This window comes from Myiozetetes cayanensis, unplaced genomic scaffold, assembly GCF_022539395.1.
Source record: "Myiozetetes cayanensis isolate MyiCay16 unplaced genomic scaffold, myiCay2020 scf4, whole genome shotgun sequence".
NCBI classification, from domain to species: Eukaryota; Metazoa; Chordata; class Aves; order Passeriformes; family Tyrannidae; genus Myiozetetes; species Myiozetetes cayanensis.
Genome location: NW_026087631.1, coordinates 6,408,041 through 6,425,506, shown reverse-complemented (window position 1 = coordinate 6,425,506; position 17,466 = coordinate 6,408,041). Strand labels below are relative to the sequence as shown.

The window sequence follows — 17,466 nt, the reverse complement described above, 5'->3', positions numbered from 1 at the left end:
TACAGCAGGATCTGTAAACCCATACCCTAGAATCTCTGCAAAGGAGGAGACAATGCTAATACTGTGAAGCATAAAAGGAACAGTAAACAGAAATGGTTTCATCTTGGCAAGAAATTCAGTGCAAGACCAATCTGATTTTTGAGGAAGATACCTTGGTATAGTAGCTGCAGACTGGACTCAAGCTGAGAAGGCAGACAAATCAGCACAGGATTTTTCATGCCATAGCTTTGGTGATACTGTAATAGTAATCTTGGCTCTGACACAGGAAATGTAAAGCAAACAGACACGACACAACTTTCAGAAGATTGCAGATGTTACTTTGCACTTTGAGTACGTTCAGTAGGACCAAGGAACTTAAAAGACAGCTCTGAGGAAAATGTGGACAACCTTCTAGAAAGAGAGGGAGAAAAGGAGACAGAAAGAACGAGGGCAATAGCAAGGGAAGGGGAGAGTTTGAGAGCAAAAAGGGGAGAGGGGAAGCAGAGACAGCAGAGTGCAGGAGTGGGAGAGCAAGGGAGAGAGGAAACAGAATGAGAGGAAGAGAATAAGGAGAAGAGGAAAGGAGTGTGAGTGAGGAGAGAAGGGTACAGGGAACAAGCAGAGTGAAAGAGGCGGGAGAGAGGACAGAGGCAGGAAGAGAGGGAATGCAGGAGAAAGAGGGAGAGGTGGATCCAGATGGAGATACACAGAGAGAGAAAGAGAGGACATGGGGAGAAGTAAAGAAAAAGGGAGAGGCAAGAGAAGAAAGACAGAGAGCAAGAGTGAAAGAGTAGAGGTAAGAGGAAATAAAAGGTGGAAACCCAGAAAGGAAGGCTAAGGAGGGAGGCAGACGCAGAGGGGAAGAAGCACACACAGGGAAAAGAGCAAGGAGGGTAGGAAAGAGATAAAAGGTTGGGGGCTTTATGCAGAAAGAGAGTGTGGAAGCCAAATATTGAAAAGAAGAGACAGAGAAAAGAATGTGGGGTGAAAAAACAGGGGAAAGGGCAAGAGAGTGACAGGAAAGGGAAAAGACAGAAGGATATATGGTGGGGAGAAGACAATGGAGAAAGAACCTTCAAAGAGACTGAGAGAAAAAGGAGAGATAAAGAGAGACTGACAAGAAAAGGTGAATAAAAGGCAAATGGAAAAAAGAAGGGTGAGAGAAGAAATAAGAGAGGGAGAAGAAGGTGGAAGACAGAAAAGACAGACAATGAGGATAGAGAAAAAGGGACCGAGATAGGAGAGAATGGAAAGAGAATGGGGAAAATAAATTTGACAGAGAGAAGAGAGGGGGAAGTGAGGGAGAGAGAAAGCAATAAAATGAGAGAATGAGGACAGGAAGGAGACAGAAAGAGAACTAGTAATAAGGAAAGATAAATGGAAAGAGAGGGAATGGGAACAGAATGAGAGAGACAAGGCAGAGGAGAAAAAAACAAGGGAAGTGGGAAAAAGAGTGGAAAAGAGGGTAATACAAAGGTGGAAAGAGAACATGCATGAAGGAAACTGCATGTGCAGAGGAAATAAGAGAAGGAAACTAGAGAAACTGGGCAAGTGAGAGGGAGGGACAAGAAGGTTGGAGGGAGAAAGAGAGGAAAACAGAAGAATAAAGGTTAGCCTGAGAGAGAGATGAGGTGAAGATAGGTTGAGAAAGAAGGGAGCCCAGAGTAAGGGGAAAGAGGGAGAGCTAGGAAGGCACAGAGAGAGGGGCAAGGAAGATAATGGATGGTAGTGCTGTGGGTAGCATGACATTGGGAGAGACCAGGAGTGAGTAGAAGGGGTGTGAGAGAGATGAGGAGACTGACGGGAAAGGAGGAGCAAAAATGGGAATGAAAAAGAGGGCAGTAAAGAGGAAGATACAAAGATGGAGTGGGACAGCAATGGCAGAGAGAAAGAACAAGCAAGACAACAAGACATGCAAAGAAAAGAGGGCAATAGAGTGACAGAGAAAAGGGGCATGTGGGATAGACAGAGTGAGGAAGAGGCAAAGAAATATAAATAGAAGCAGGGCAAAGAAAGCAGAGTGTGACTGAGAGAGAAAAAAGAGTAGACAGAAAAGAGTGAGCAAGGAATAAAATGAGTCAGCCAGAGAAAAAGGAAAGCAAAGGTAAGACAGCAAGCAAGAGGGAAAGAAGAGTGAGAGGGAAAGGGCAAAGCATAGGCAGATTGACAGGGAGTGAACAAGAGAGAAGAATGCAGAAGCAAAGACATAGTGGGTAAGACAGCGAGGATGACATGACATATAGAAAGAAAATTGCTCAAGAGACGCACAAAGAAAGCCCAGGACAGAAAGAAACAGCATGAAAGAGAAAATGTGCACAGCAGAGAGGGAAAGCCCTCACATGCAAGTAAGAGGGAAAGAACGTGACAGAAAGAAGAAAAGCCACAAGAGAGAGGGAGCACAAGATAGAAGAGGAAAATTACATGTAAGACAAAGGGACAATGTGCACACATGAGAAAGAAGCAGCCAAATTTAAGGGAAAGAACACACAAGAGAGCAGAACCTACAAAAAAATCTATAAATCAAGCGGACAGATAAGAAAGTGTTAAAGGCAGAGCATGCATGAGAGACGGGACAAGAATGAAAAACAAAGTGTGTACAGGAGGTAAACATGAGATACAGAGAAAGCCTGACAAAGAAAGTGTGTAACATGAGGGAAAGTGTTAACAAAAGAAAGTGCAAGGCAGACAAAGAAAAAGTGAGAAAAACACATGTAAGACGCATGAAGTGCAGGGGAATGTGAAGACAGAGCATGAAAATGGGCAAAGGAAAAAGGGGGGACATGAAGAGACAGTAATTGTGGTAAGGTGTGTGACAGAAAAAGGGTAAATGTGCCTAAGAGAAAGAAATCAAGGGAGAAAGAGCAGGAAAGTGCATCGATGAGAGAGGGATGGTGAAAGAGAGAGAGGTTATGTACTGTGTGCCAGAGAGGAAGAGAAAGCTTACACATTAAAGGAAGAGTGAATGACAGAGAAGTGATTAGAAGAGAAAGGGGAGGAAAGACAAATCAAGACATTATTGAAGAGTGTGAAGTGTGTCCAGGAGAGGAATAGATGCACAGGACAGAGGTAAATCACGTAAGAGAGAGAAGGAAACCTTACACGACAGGGAGGAAGAGAAAGCATGAAAAGAGGGAGTGAAACAGGGTGAGAAAGATGTTGAACAAAGAAGGAAACTATTTGAGAGGGGAAGTAGGCACAACAGGGGAACATACGTTGAATGAGAGAGATTGAGAGAGCATTAAAGTGATAAATATGCACAGTAAAAACAAGGAACTCTTGAGCAAACAAGTGGTAAAGTGTGTATGAGAAAGTGAAAGAGCATATCAGAGAGGGAATGTGCATTATAGAGCAGGACACTGAGTAAGGGAAAGCATCTGGGAGAAATATGACAAGCATGAGAAAAAGATGAGAAACTTCAGACACGCACAGAGAGAGAAGAAAAGCACGCATGCAAGACAGGGAAAACTTGAGAGAAAGAAAATGAATGGTAGTGTGAGGAAAAGAGAGAGGAGAAGCACACACAAGAGAGGAAGGTGTATATGGATGATCAAGGAAAACTTCATTAGACAAAAGAAAAAGCACATGCAACAAAGTAAAAGCATGCACAAGAGGGATAGCATTCCAGAAATCAAAAGCATTAACTAAAAGGAAAGCGATGGAATGTGTGAAAGAGGGACAGAAACCATGAGCAAAAGAGAAGAGGGGAAGTGAAAGACTAAGTGAAGGTGAGGGAAGAGAGAGGCAGTGTGCATAAGGGCAGAACAAGCAAGAGAGACTGGGAGACTGTTCAAAAGAAACTAAATGTTGTAAAGAGAAAGCATTAAAGACAGTGAAGTATAAAAGAAAAACAAAATGTGCGAGAGAGAACTCACAAGAAAAGGAAAAAAAAATGTAAGGAGTGCAGTACGGATAGGAAAGAGCGTATGCAGAAGAGTAGGAGCCAAGGAAAGCATGCTAGGAAGGGAAGCCCTGTGAGGAAAGCGTGAGAAAGCAAGCAAGAACGTGAGAGAGGAAAGTGTGTGATAAAGAAAAGGAGGAAGGGTGTGAGAGATGTCTGATAGGGGGAGCCAAAGGGACAGTCAGGGTGGGAGGGGAGGGATAGCGAGAGAGGGGGGAAGGGAGTGCACGAGAGAGGGAGAGACCCCGAGAGAGACAGAGTGACAGGGGAGGAGCATGTGAGAGTGACAGAACCTGTATAGGTCAGTGAGTTCAAAGGTATGTGAGAGGCAAAGAGAGGAAGAAAGCAAGAGAGGAAGCGCTGGGAAGAATTTCAGAGGGAAAGTGAGGGGGCAGCAAGACGAATAAAATTACGGAGGAGAGGAATGCAGAGAGAGAGGGAACTAGCAAGTAGACAGTGAGATGAATGCCAGTGAGAGACGGAAAGCAGCAGAGAGAGTGACAGAATGTGCAGGGGGTAAAGCAAAGTGAGAGACGGTGAAGCATACGAGTGAGGGAGAAAACTACAAGAAGGTGAAGAGAGACAGCAAGACAGGGGAAGAGCATAGGGAAGATGGGGAAGAACAGGAAAGCATGCGTGAAGGAAAGAAAAATAAGAGGAAAGAAAAGCAAGAAGAGATAATGAGAGATCAAAAGGGACAGCATGAGAGAGGGAGGAAAGAAACACGGACAACTGACAGCAGTAGTTAAGAGAGGAAGGGCAAGCACGAGAGAACTGTGTGCCTTGTACAGCGATGCAAGAAAGGAGGGTAGCAGAAGAGAAAAGTTAACACAGAAAGGGCAAGGTGTGCAAGGGCAAGGTGACAACACAAGCAAGACAGATACAGAAAGCAAGAGAAGGGATCAGTGTGCATTAAAGACAGAGGGAATGCACATCCAAGAGAGACATGAACATGCAAGACAGTAGGAAGGCCATATGACGGAAAGGGAAACATACAGAGAGAGACAAAGGTAGAGAAGGGTAGCAAGTGGAACAAGGACTGAGAGCAATAAGGAGCGAAGTAGCAAGCTAGAGGGGCAAAGCCCAAGCCAGAGACTGAAAGCATAAGTGAATGCAAGAATGCAAGAAAGAGGAAAAATGTGAGTAAGGTGGGAAAGCATGAGAGAGGAGGTTAGTGAGAACGACATTACATGAGATAAAAAGGGAAAGAGTAAAGCAAAAGGAAACACATGCAAGGGAAGCAAAGCATGAGAGAGTGAGCACAAAGACAAAAAACACATGCTAGATAATCAAACTCCATGATGGGAAGATGTGTGTGAGAGAGGGAATATAAGGTGGAGACGGGAAAAGTGTGTGTGAGAAAGTGCGAGGTGAGGGGAGCATGAGATCGGCAAATGATACTAAGTTCAGGAGAAGCACATGACAGAGAGAGGCACTGCAGGTGAGTGGGAGGCAAATCATGTGCTGCTGGGAAAGTGTATGAGGAAGAGGAGGCAAGTGACAGAGAGGGTGGGAGTTGAAGAAAGAGAGAGGTAGGGGAGAACTGAGGACAATATGAAAGAAGGAATGAGATGAGAGGGGGAAAGCTAGAGGAAAAAAAAGAGGGAGCAAGACAGAGAGACAGTGCCAGTGGTAGCAGAAGAGAGGGAAGACAAGACAAGACAAAAAAGATGAGTAACATTGCAAGTGCAAACAGGAAGGGTAATTGCATGAGACAGCATGCAAGAGAGGGAGAAAGACACAGAAATGAAGAGTAATAGGACATGTGAGAGAGGGGAGTGCAAGAGAATGAGCAGCAAGCCAGGAAAAGCACACAGGGGAGATAATGAAAGCATGACAGGCAGAATTCATGTGAGAAGGGAAGCACATGAGAGAAAGGGGGATGCATGCAGGAGGGAGGCTGTTGAGACAGACAGGCATAAGATGCACCACACAGAGGTAAAGGGCACAACTGAAAGAGGAAAGCCTGTGGGAAGCCTGCAAAAGGGAGAAAGTGTGAGAGACGAAAGTAGAAGTGCAGAAGAGGGAAAGAGGCAAAGCATCAGAAAGCAAAACAAAAAGGGAAAGCAGGAGGGGGAGGAAGAAAAAACACAGGTAAACATGCAAGCAAGAGGAAAAATGCAGTCAAAAGAGAGAAGCATGTGAGAGAGGAATGAAGAAGTACAGGGGAGAGGGGAAATGCAAGATGGGGAGTTGAGAACAGACACTGAGACAAGGGAAGCAGCTGAGAAAGCATAAACATGCAGGACAGCAAAGGCACGAGAGAAATGGCAAACAAGTTAGGTGAAGTGAAAGTAAGAGGGAAAACACTAGAAAGAGGGAGGTAAGGTATGGCTGAGAAAGAAAATAGGGAGGTGTGATCCATGAGAGAGAGACATGCAGATGTGATGGCAAAGACATGAGGAGTATGCCAATCAGGAACAGGGAAGGGACAGAAGGCAGGGAGAGGGAAAGGGATTGAAGTGGGAGAGCAGTAGTGGGGGAGAAGGGACCACAGAGAGGGTGGCAAGAGATGCAAGGGGTAGCATGAGAGAGAAAAGAAAAGCCCACCAAAGAGATTGAAAGCACAGGCAAGAGGGAAATCACATCAGGAAAGCAGGAGCAAGCAGGAAATCACATCAGAGTGAGGGAAGTATGCCAGAGAGTGCAGCTCCACATGAGAGAGGCAAAGTGAATCCACAAGAGCTGGAAAGCATCTGAATGAGGCAAAGCACGAGCACAAGAGAGGTAAAGTGCATACTGGAAATGAAGCATGTCAGGTAGGGTGATCAGGACAGGGGGAATGCTTGAGAGAGAAATCTGGGGGAAAAGGGGAGAGCAAGCACATCAAAGAGAGAGAAAAGGCATGGCTGAGGCAGTGGGAAAACAACAGAGACAAAGAGGGAGGGATAGCAAAGGGAAAAGAGAGAGATACTTAGGGAGAAGTAGGGGTAGCAAGCAATAAGAAGATGGATAGCAAGCAACAGAGGTAGGGAAAGCATGAACAACAGGGAAAATGCATGCACCAAAGTACAAAAATGTGCCCTAGGTGGAAAAGCACCCACAGGGGAGGAAAGAACGACAAAGAGAAGTGGGAATGGTGAGAGGCAAGTGCAAAAGAAAGTAGCAGCACTCAAGAAAGGCAAAGCATCCAGGAGAGAGAGGAAGGACATGAAAAAGGTAGTGTGAGAGAGGCAAAAAAAGTAAGGAAGAAGGAAGAGCACATTAGAGAGGGAAAGTGAATGGGAAAAGTTAAAACAAGGAGCGTGAAGAGAGATACAGACTGGAGAGATGGGAATGTCCAAGGAGGGACAGAGTGAGGGGGAAGGGAGAGGAGGAAAGAGGAACCAGAGATTGAAAAGCAAAAGCAAGAGAAAGAAGAGGATTGAGAAAAACTGATTGTGGGAGAGAGGGATAGCGTGAAAAAAAGTGGGGAAGCACAAGACACAAAGCATGAGGGAGGGGAAGGTACCAGCAGGAGAGAAAGGGATTGTGCAAAAGAATGCATGTTAGGGAGAGGGGGAGAAAAGGATAAGCAAGTGCAAGATAAAGAAGAAGCACAAGCAGGGCTGAGAAACTATGGAGAGATGCAAAGTGCATGTGACAGGGCAAGGGCACCTGAGAGAAGGCAGGCTAAGAGAGAAGCAAGCATGTGACTTTGGGAAACTATGGAAAGGAGGGAAAGTATGCCAGAGAGGAAAGTTTATACAGGCAAAAAGCATTTGAGAGAGTAAGAGGGCAAATGAAGGGGGAAGAGAGAAGAAGTGAAAATAGAAGGCAAATAAACTGAGATGGGAGGGAGAGAAGAGTGTGTGGGGGAGAGAGGATGGGAGAGTGTGAGAGTGAAGAGGGTAACCAAGCTAGATATATGGATAGCAAGGGTTAGCAAGGGCTGGCAGAAGAAAGGAGGAAAATCACAGAAAAAGTACAGGAAGCATGAACAAAAGGAAAACTGAAAGAAGGAGATATGAAAATGTGCAACAAGGAGAAAAGCATGCAGCATGAGGAAAGAGAGACTGGGAATGCAAGGTAGAGAATGAAAAAGCACAAGAGTGAGAAGGAAACACAAGAGAACAAAGAAACAAACAGGAGTCAAAGCACATGAGACACAAAAGGATGAGAGAGTGTAAGAGTGTGTGTAAGGAACTGAAATGCATCCAAGAGAGACAAGGACAGTGAGGGGCATGCTGTGCTTTAGAGGGAGGGATAATGAACCACAGAGAGGGGAAGGCATGAGAGAGAGACTGAAAACATAAATGAGGGAACATAATACTCAATAAAGGACATGTTTCAGAGATGGACAAGTGTGCAAGGGGTGAGTAAAACACAAGTCTGAGCAGCAGAGCAAAAGAGAGGGAGGGAAAGTATGGAAGAACAAGGAAGGGACAGGGGAATGGGATTCAGAAAGATGAGACGGAAAGTGAGGGAAAAGGGCAACATGAGAGAGGAACAATAGCATATAGCAAGGAATAGCACAAGCAAAAGAAAGTGCAACTGGAAAAGTGAAACCAAAAGAGGAAAACTACAAAGGCAGGAACATGTTAGAGAAAGAGGAAAAACCTATCAGAGAGAGAAGGAAAGCACATCTGAGAAAGAAGGGGAATTTGTGGCAGAAGAGAGAAAAATACATAAGAAAGGTGAGAGAAAGAGAAAGAAAAAGCAATGGGAAGACACCAGGGAGGAAAAGTGCGGAACACTGAAGAAACGGAAGATAGAAAAGGAACATTCAAGAGCACAGATGTTCATAAGAATGTAAGAAATAAGGAAAGCAAGAGAGAAGTGATGCACATGGAAAGGCAACATACGTCAGAGAGAGTAGATGTGTTTAAGGTTGTAGGAGAGGGGAAGGGTCTGTGAAAAAGGAGGCTGATCTGAATGTGATGGAAAAGCACACCTACAGGAGGGAGACTGAGTTTCTGTGAGAGGGGAGTAACAAGGCCCAAGAGGTGGGGAAAGATTTGGAGGCCAGAGGGAACTAAGACAGTGAAAGAGTACACTGCTAGGAGGGAAAACATATCTAAGAGAAAGAGACAAATAGAAGGACAGAGAGAGGGAGTCCAGAGAAAGCCCAAGGCAAGCAGAGACAAAGAGGAAGAAGCTAAACAAAGAGAAGAAACATAAAAGTGAGACTGGGGGGTAAATTGTGAGGGGGGGAGAGAGAAATACAGCTGTGCTTTGTCTTAGCATATCTAAGACAAAGGGAAAGCCCTAGAGACAGGTAGATAGAAAGGGGGAGAGAGAGTGGGATGCTGAGAGCAAAAAAGAGGGAGGGGGAGTAACAGAGAAATAGCAAGTAGTGAAGGGAAAGCACAGGTGAGAGACTGAAAGCATGAGAGAGAGGGAAAGTGCTTGCAAGGATGTGGCAAGAGGTAGGAAAGCACACGAGGAATGGAGAAAGTGCAAGAGGCAAAGCTAGGCAGAATGCAAAAATTGAAGCACAAGAGAAAACAGATCATGGAAGAAGCAAAGTGAGTGAGGGAGAGAAGCAAAACACGTCTGGAGGAGAAGGAAAGATGTGGAGCAGGGACACAACAGAGAGAAGAGAAGTACATTTCAGGGAGAGTGAAAGATAGAGGAGACAGAGCAGAAGAGATGGAGGTAGCAAAGGAGAGAAGCCAGAGATAGACAGAGACAGATAGACTGACGGGGAGGGGAGAAGGGAGAAGAAAGAGATGGAGAGTGAGATGGAAAGGTCGAGAGGGAGAGGAATGGTTGGGGGGTGCGATTGAGAGGGAGGGATAATAAGCAGAAGAGAGAAGTATAGTGGGACAGAGAGTGGGACAGCAAGTGAGACAAGGAGGATTGTGAGAGACAGAAAGCTTGAGGGAGACAAAGTGCTAACAGAGAAAAACCGAGAGGTGGAAATGCATGAGAGGGCAGGAAAGAACATGAGACACAAAAGCAAGGTAGAATAGGAGAATAAAGTGCCTAAACTGACACACTGACAGCAAAGCACATAAGACAGCAGCAAAACACATATAAGAGAAGGAGAACAGCGAAGCATGCACACAAGAGGCAAAGCTCATATGCACAAGAGGTAAAGCACAAGCACAAAAGACTGAGAAGAGAGAAAACATGCATTCATGCAAAAAAGAGAGAAAGGTAAAGTACACCCACACGAGAGGCAAAGCGCAAACAAGGGAGCAGCAGAGCACACGAAAGGTAAAGCTCACATGAAAGGCAAAGTGTGTGAGAGAGAGGCAGTATGCATGCAGAGAAGACAGCATGCACAAGGGAGCAAAATGTACCTAAGGGGGGTGAGTATGCAACAGGGGGAAAATGTGTGTGAGAAAGGGAACCACACAAGTGGAGGGAAGTACACACAAGAGGCAAAGGGTAAAGCACAAGGGCAAAGTGACAGAATTAGACAGGGAAGTATGGAATTACAAGAAAAAAAGCACATGAGAGAGGCTCAGTACAATATAGAGGTGAAAGGCAGGAGAGGCAAAACATGAAGGAGAAAGCAAGTGTCAGGTAGCAGGGAAAGTATGAGAGGAACATACATGCAAGAGGTAGAGCATATGGAATCATCTATGCTGGAAAATATCTTAAGATCTTCATCTACAACCATTAACCCCACACAGCCAAGTCCACCCCTAAACCATGTCCCAAAATGCCACATCTACACATCTAAATACAGCCACGGATGGTGACTCAACAACTTCACCGGGTAGCTTGTTCCAAAGCTTGATAATCGTTTCAGTGAAGAAATTCTTTCCCAATATCCAATCTAAACGTCCCCTGGCACAGCCTGAGGACACTTCGTTTTGTCCTATCATGTGATGCGTGGGAGAAGAGACCGACCTGCCTTGCTAGGACTTTCTGGTGGTTGTAGAGAATGACAGCCTCCTTTTCTCCAGGCTAAACAACCCCATTCTCTCAGCTGCTCCTCATAACACCTATGTTCCCAACCCTTCACCAGCTTTTTTGACCTTCTTTGGGCACGATCCAGCACCTCAATGTCTTTCTTGTAGAGAGGGATCCAGAAGTGGACACAAAGTTGAGGTGTGGCCTCACCAGTGCCAAATACAGAGGGACAATCCCTGCCCTGGTCCTGCTGTCCACATTATTTCTCATACAGGCCAGGATGCCATCGGCCTTCTTGGTCACCTGGGCACACTGCTGGCTCATGTTCAGCTGCTGCTGACCAGCACACCCAGGTCCTTTTCTGCTGGGCAGTTTTCCAGCCACTCTGCCCCCAGCCTGTGGCACTGCGTGGGTTGTGACTGAATTTTAGGACCTGACACTTGACCTTGTTGAATCTCATACAACTATCTTGGCCCATCGATCCAGTTTCTACAGATTCCTCTACAGAGCCTTCCTACCCTTCAGCAGATCAACATCCCCACCCAACTTGGTGTCATCTGCAAACTAACTGAGGGTGCGCTCGATCCTCTCATACAGATCATTGATAAGGAAATAGATGAGGGACAGGCAAAGCACATTAGAAAAAGGCAAAGCACTTCAGAGAGAGGGAAATACGGGTGCAGGGGGAAAGAGAGGGGAAGCCTCAGGGTGAGGCGGAATGTGAAAAGGGGAGAGAAGTGGAAGGAACAACAGAGAAGGGGAAGAGGAACAAGGAGACAACGACAGAGGGAAGAAAGGAGTGGAAGCCACTGTGTGTGTGAAGGACTTAAGGAAGCTTCAAAGATAGAGACAGGAAATCCCTGAGGGAAGGAAAATGCAAATCTGAGGGGGACGAAGATCAGGTTCAAGATAAGCCAAAAGCAGAGTATGGCTGGGAGAAGGTTTATAGATTTAGAGGAAAAGCTATACAGACAGAAGGTACAGAGAGCAAGTGGGAAGGAGAAAGCACTAGAGAGATTCTGCAAGCTTAAGAGAAGGAGAGTGCATGAAAGAAAGAGAAAGTCTGTCAGAGACTGGAAAGCATACAGAGGAGAGAGAAAGTAAGATACAAAGAGACAAAGTGGCAATGAGGGAGGGAAGGGCTAGGGGAAGAAAACGTATGCAAGAGAGAAGAGGTGGGAGAGGAGGAAAACCCAGTTAAAAGATTCAACGTGTCTCAAAGGGAGAGTGCAAGGAATCTGAATTTGAAAGCGCTTGAGTGTGTGTGCAAGCTGGAAGATCTGTGAGACTTGAGAAAGTATGCAAGAAAGGAGAAAACCTACAGAAGGGAAAGGAAGACACAGAAAGGAAAAACAAGAGAGAGAAAGATGCACAAGACAGACACACGTGAGACCAAATGTGTGCAAGAAAGTAAGCATAGGAAAGACAAGCACATTCAAGTGAGAGAGAGCATTTCCATGCATGCAAGAGGGGGAAAGCGCATGAACAAGGAGAATGCATGCATGAGAGCAGGAAGCATGCAAGGAGGAAGCTGCAAGATGGGAACACACACAGGAAGGGAGGAGCACCCTAAGAGACTGAAGTGTGCCAGCCTGAGGAAGAACATAAAAGTGAGGGAAGCAGGCAAGAGAGAGTGAGAGAGGCATGTGAGAGAAGGTAGAAGTGCATGAGAGAAGGTGGAAGGCTGTGTGAGAGCGGGAGAAGTGCATTAGAGAAAGTGGAAAGAGCACACAAGGCAGGGAGAATGCACACGTGAAGAGGACAAAGCATGACTGGGAGAGGCATAAAGTGAGCATGAGAGAGGGGAAAAACGTGATGGGTAGTCACGACCGGGGAAGTCTGAGTGAGAAAGTGTGAGAGGAGGAAAGCGCATGCAGAAGCACAAGATGGGGGGTGGGAGGTAAGCTTGCAAAGGGACAGAAGCATGAGAGGGACAGAAGTGAACTGGGGAGGGAAGCACGAGAGTGGGAAAGCCCATGGGAGAGAGGAAAGCAACTGCAAGGAGAGGAAGCACACATGTGAGAGGCGGGAAGCTCAAACGAGTGAGAGGTGGGAAAAGTGTGCACACAGAAAAGGCAGGGAACACCCAAGTATGAGGGGTGATGAAAGCATGGGCATGAGAGACAGGGAAAGTGCACAGGGAGGGCAAGTGTCTGTGATAGACTAAGAAAGCAAGAGAGAGGAAAAGCTGGGGTGCAGGGTGTGGGGAGAAGGCAGGTGTAGTGCAAGACAGAGAGAGACAGAAACTGGGATAACAAGACAGAAGCGTGAGCACAGGTGTAAGAACCCTGTGTACAACCACATTCAGGTGCCCAAGTTTGGCTGGGACACCTCATGTGCCTGAATAAAGATGTACTCTTGTAATTCTATGCTTTCTGTCCTGGTCTCTCTCCTCAGTATACACGGAACAGTCTTGTCTTGCCACGAGCGTGAGAGGGAGAGAGGCAAAGCACGTACAAGTGAGAGGCAAAGCATGAAAAAGAGGTATGAAGTGTGTCTAAGAGAGAAGGGAAGCTTGTGGCAAAGTGGTGTAGGGAGGATACCAAGCAACATAACAAAAGGGATACCAAGTGAAAGAGAGAAAGGATAGCAATCAAGGGATAATGAAGGATAGTGAGTCAGAGAGAGAGAGAGAGAGAGGGAAAGCACACAGGAAAGTGCAACTTCATTTTATAGCAGCACCAAGTTTCACAGCCCTTCCTCTACTATCAGCTGTGTGGACTAATCAAAATCTTCTTAGATGCCGGTACAGACAAACCTAATCCCTTTCATCAGAATTTACTAAAATTCTGTACCCTGTACCTACAGCTTTTGAAAATAACATGCCCCATGATCTCCTGTTATTCTGCAATTCTGATGAAAGTTAGCTTTCCTCTGTTATGTTCCAGTAGCTGTGGTTCAGAAAAAATGGGAAGGACTGCCATAAGTTTATTTACAGACACAGAACTTAACCAACATTCCATTCATTATTTTTTCACCTTTTCAGTGTCTTTTTCAGCCTTTCTAGAGTCCTTCTGACTAGACTGTCATTATTCTTCAAGGATACTCTGTGTGCTTACCATTGGATCAAAAAATTTCCCCTAGGTTACTCATGCCCAAAATTGTTAATGCTGATTCTCTTAATATATTCAATAAGCTTATGTGTTAACATTTGTTATGTATTAACATTTATTGAACTTTTTTGTGTCAGCAGCATTAGGAAACCTAATCATACAGGACGGCAGAAAAATATTGTTTCACAAGACAGAGGTTCCAAGCAAAAATAAAGGACAAATACAGCAAAGTGATACTGCATACCTGCACTCTAGGTAGAGTAAGAGACAGTCTGCAGCTCTACAGATGCAATGAGAACTGGAAGACTGTACACTCAGCTAAGCTATAGGCTCTTAAGTATAATTCTATAAGTCACATGAACACCAGAAGAGCAAGAGGAAGGAGACAATGTAACCATGACAACCTCAAATCAGAGCCTGGGCAGAAACATGAAAGATTTTCAGAACGCTTTCAATTCTATACTACCCACAAAGAAAAAGTGATAGACCACTTAAAAAGTGGTCCATGGAGCAAGAGGATGATGTTTATTTTGCAAATGACTTTGAAGCAGTTTGTCATTTGTTTATAACAGAGGCAACCCTATTTTGGTGGATCACTTTCTAATAAGAAAATACTTTTCAGCGCTAAAAGTCATGGATGCCTGAAGGAAACCTCACAGAAAAAGTTAGTGTCACCCCAGTATGACAAAGGAATGAATGAAGAAGCATCCATCACAGAGCGGTAACTAAGTCTAAAAGGAATCTTCAGTCTACAATGGCTTCAGCCTACTTCATCTACAATGACAGTATCTCAGGAAAAACTCTTCCAGCTTGTGGCAATAAAACCCCAGCCCAATTTTATCAAATCACTTCCAGATTTCCATGCACATCAACAAACAAGTAAATAACTTCTTCTGTACTGTTTTTATTTATTTAGAGTGGGGCTGCTGGCAGCACAATAGATAAAAAGAATTACCATTCTAGAGAATGCAGCAGCGTATATTCTTAGCTGTAAACATTTTTTTCAGCTTTAATTAACCTAAGAAGAGAGAATGGAGTAAAACTCAAAGAATAAAAAACTACTTGTATAAAATACTGAAGGGTTCACTGAAAAATGTATCATTCCTTTGTCTTTAAGGGGGCTGCACTTTTTGACTAGGACTCAAAAAAAAAAAGTATATTGAAACACTCACTGCATGTCCAGCTTATGTCAGAAAGAAAAATATTAATGTTAATATATTAACATGGATTGTGAACGAGGCACTCAACGGATCAAACACATGAGGCCAAAAATGGCAAAAGCTGATATTAACTGCTGAAATTCCTTTAGTTAGCATGCCTTCCTAATTGTGCATAGATCAGTATTATAAAAGAATTCACTGTGAAACTTTAGTTTGCTGTGCTGGAATTCCACATGAAGAACTCAAGGCATACCATTAAAGTTATGCAACTATTAACACCCTCCGATTGGGCATAACTTCCATGTTCAATATCTGAAAGCCATTTACTAACATGAGAGCACTGTTACAACTTTGATCACCGAGGAAGAAAAGCCAACAGGTATGCAGCCTTCAATGCCGGGAAACAGCCACCAGTTCACCCTGACACTTAACTCGTTAAACCAACTGAAACACAAGTTCCAGTGTGCAGGTAATCTAAAAACTATCACGACGGCCAAAGAGCTGGAGAGTTGTAGTTACAGAATACAGTGAACATCACCCACATAACAATTTTGTTTGGGTAGAAACTTGAAAACTGAATCCATCTGGAGTGTACTGCACAGTGAGGTCATATAATATAGGCCAGATGATCCAACAACATGGCCCTGCTTTCCAGTCAAGGATCCAAAAATTACTAAGTTCTAGTTCAGATCAGACCAACAGAGTAGTCACTGTAAAAACTACCCTTTACATGAATGAGGTGCTCCCTGGAATTTATGCAAGTCACACACAGAACACTTGGTTAAGTTCAGGCATCAGTTTAATCAGTACTCCCTGTATCAAAAATAGTTTCAAGAGTTATTGCACAGTTTCCATGGAGACTGAACCTAAAGAATTCTTCTTTCTATTTCTGTCTGTGAAAATCCCATCACATTTAAGCTGCCAAGTTTCTCAGGAGAGCCTGAAGGATTAAAAGTGGCAGTTTATATCCATGTTAGTGTCTATCACATGCCACTTAATTATTTTGGAAACATATTTACCTTTCCATATGAGGAAAATAACTTACAGTTTCACATTTTTGATCAGATGGAAGCAAATTATTTAAGGACTTCCAAACACATTTCCACAGAAAGTGTATTATCTGAAAACCTCCTTATCTTCTATTCCATCTTACCTTACTGGCCAAAAATATATGAGCTATACGTGTCTAATGCACTTTCACCTCACAGGTAGGCTCTTAATGTCTCTCACTGCATGCCCACAGGCAAACTGATGCAGCCTAGGCTAGGGAAAGTGAACAGTCAGGTGGAATGAAAATTCAGATACCAAACAAAGTCCACCTGGAGGCCAGTCACTACTGATCAACAGGGTGTCACACTGGGGCCAACACCGTTTAATGTCTTCATTAATGACCTGGGTGACGGGGCAGAGTGTCCCCTCAGCCAGCCTGCACACAACACAGAACTGGGAGGAGTGGTCTGTCCAGGAGGTGGGTCTGCAGATGGGTCTGCTGCCACTCAGAGGCATCTCAACAGGCTACAGAAACGAACTGACAAGAAACTCAAGAAGTTTAACAAAGGGAGATGCCAAATTCTGCACCTGGGGAAAAGCAAGCCCATGCACCAGAACAGGCTTGGGGCTGACCATCTGGGAAGCAGCTTGGCAGAAGGCATATGTTACTCCTGCTGGACAAAAAGCTGAGCACGAGTATGCAATGTTCTCATTAAACAATCCAGGACTGTAGTGGGAAAAGTAGAGCCAGCACGCTGAAAAAGGTGATCTTTCCTCTCTGCTAAGCAGTGGTGAGATCACATCTGGTGTTCTGGATCCAGCTGTGGGCTCCCCAGTACAAGACAGACATGGGTGTACTGAAGGGAGTCCACAAAGATGATTAAGGGGTTGGAGCATCTGACATACGGTGGGAGGCTGAGAAAGCTGGGATTGTTTAGCCTTGAGTAAGCTCAGCAGGGTTCTCACCAACGTTCATAAATGTCTCACAGGCAGAGGTGAAGAAGATGTACTGAGACTCTTCTCACTGGTGCTCAGTGAAAGGATGAAAGTTAATGGACACAAACTGATAAACAGTAAACTCCCCTTAAACACCGGTAAACAACTGGTTAACTGCAAGTGTTGCTATACACTGGAACAGGTTGCTCAAGGAGGCCCTGGAGCTTCCCTGTTTGCTCTAGCTGACCTTCCTTCGGACAGGAGGGCTGGACTCCAGACTCAGGTATTCTGTGGTTTCATAAATGCAAAATGAAGAAAGAGGGAAAGGTATACATGTGTACCTGCCCTTAGGCAGTGATGCCCAATGGAACTCAGCTTCAAAGATCTTCATCAAGAAGCGCTGGTAAGCCAACACAAGTGATGCAGCTATAAATAACATGGGCTCTGCTAAATGGCTGGAATAAACAAAAATAGCCCTAAAGTCAGTTTTCCCTGCCTAGGTCAACCTCCTCTTTTAGAGCAACAGCTCTAAAAGAGGCTGCAGGATGCTAGGCTCTTTGCTAAGAACAGCACTGCTGAGTGGTTCTAGGCACATCCACTCATCTCAGACCAGGATGGGTCAGGAATCCTGACAACATCCTGTGGTAATCTAGTGGGACCCACT

At 44.8% G+C, this 17,466-nt stretch overlaps 1 protein-coding gene across 4 annotated transcripts in view; it reads right to left on the bottom strand.

Moving 5' to 3' along the window:
- Nucleotides 1-17,466, bottom strand: part of PIGG (phosphatidylinositol glycan anchor biosynthesis class G) — an 82,959-nt gene that overhangs the window by 9,081 nt on the left and 56,412 nt on the right. The window lies entirely within an intron of this gene.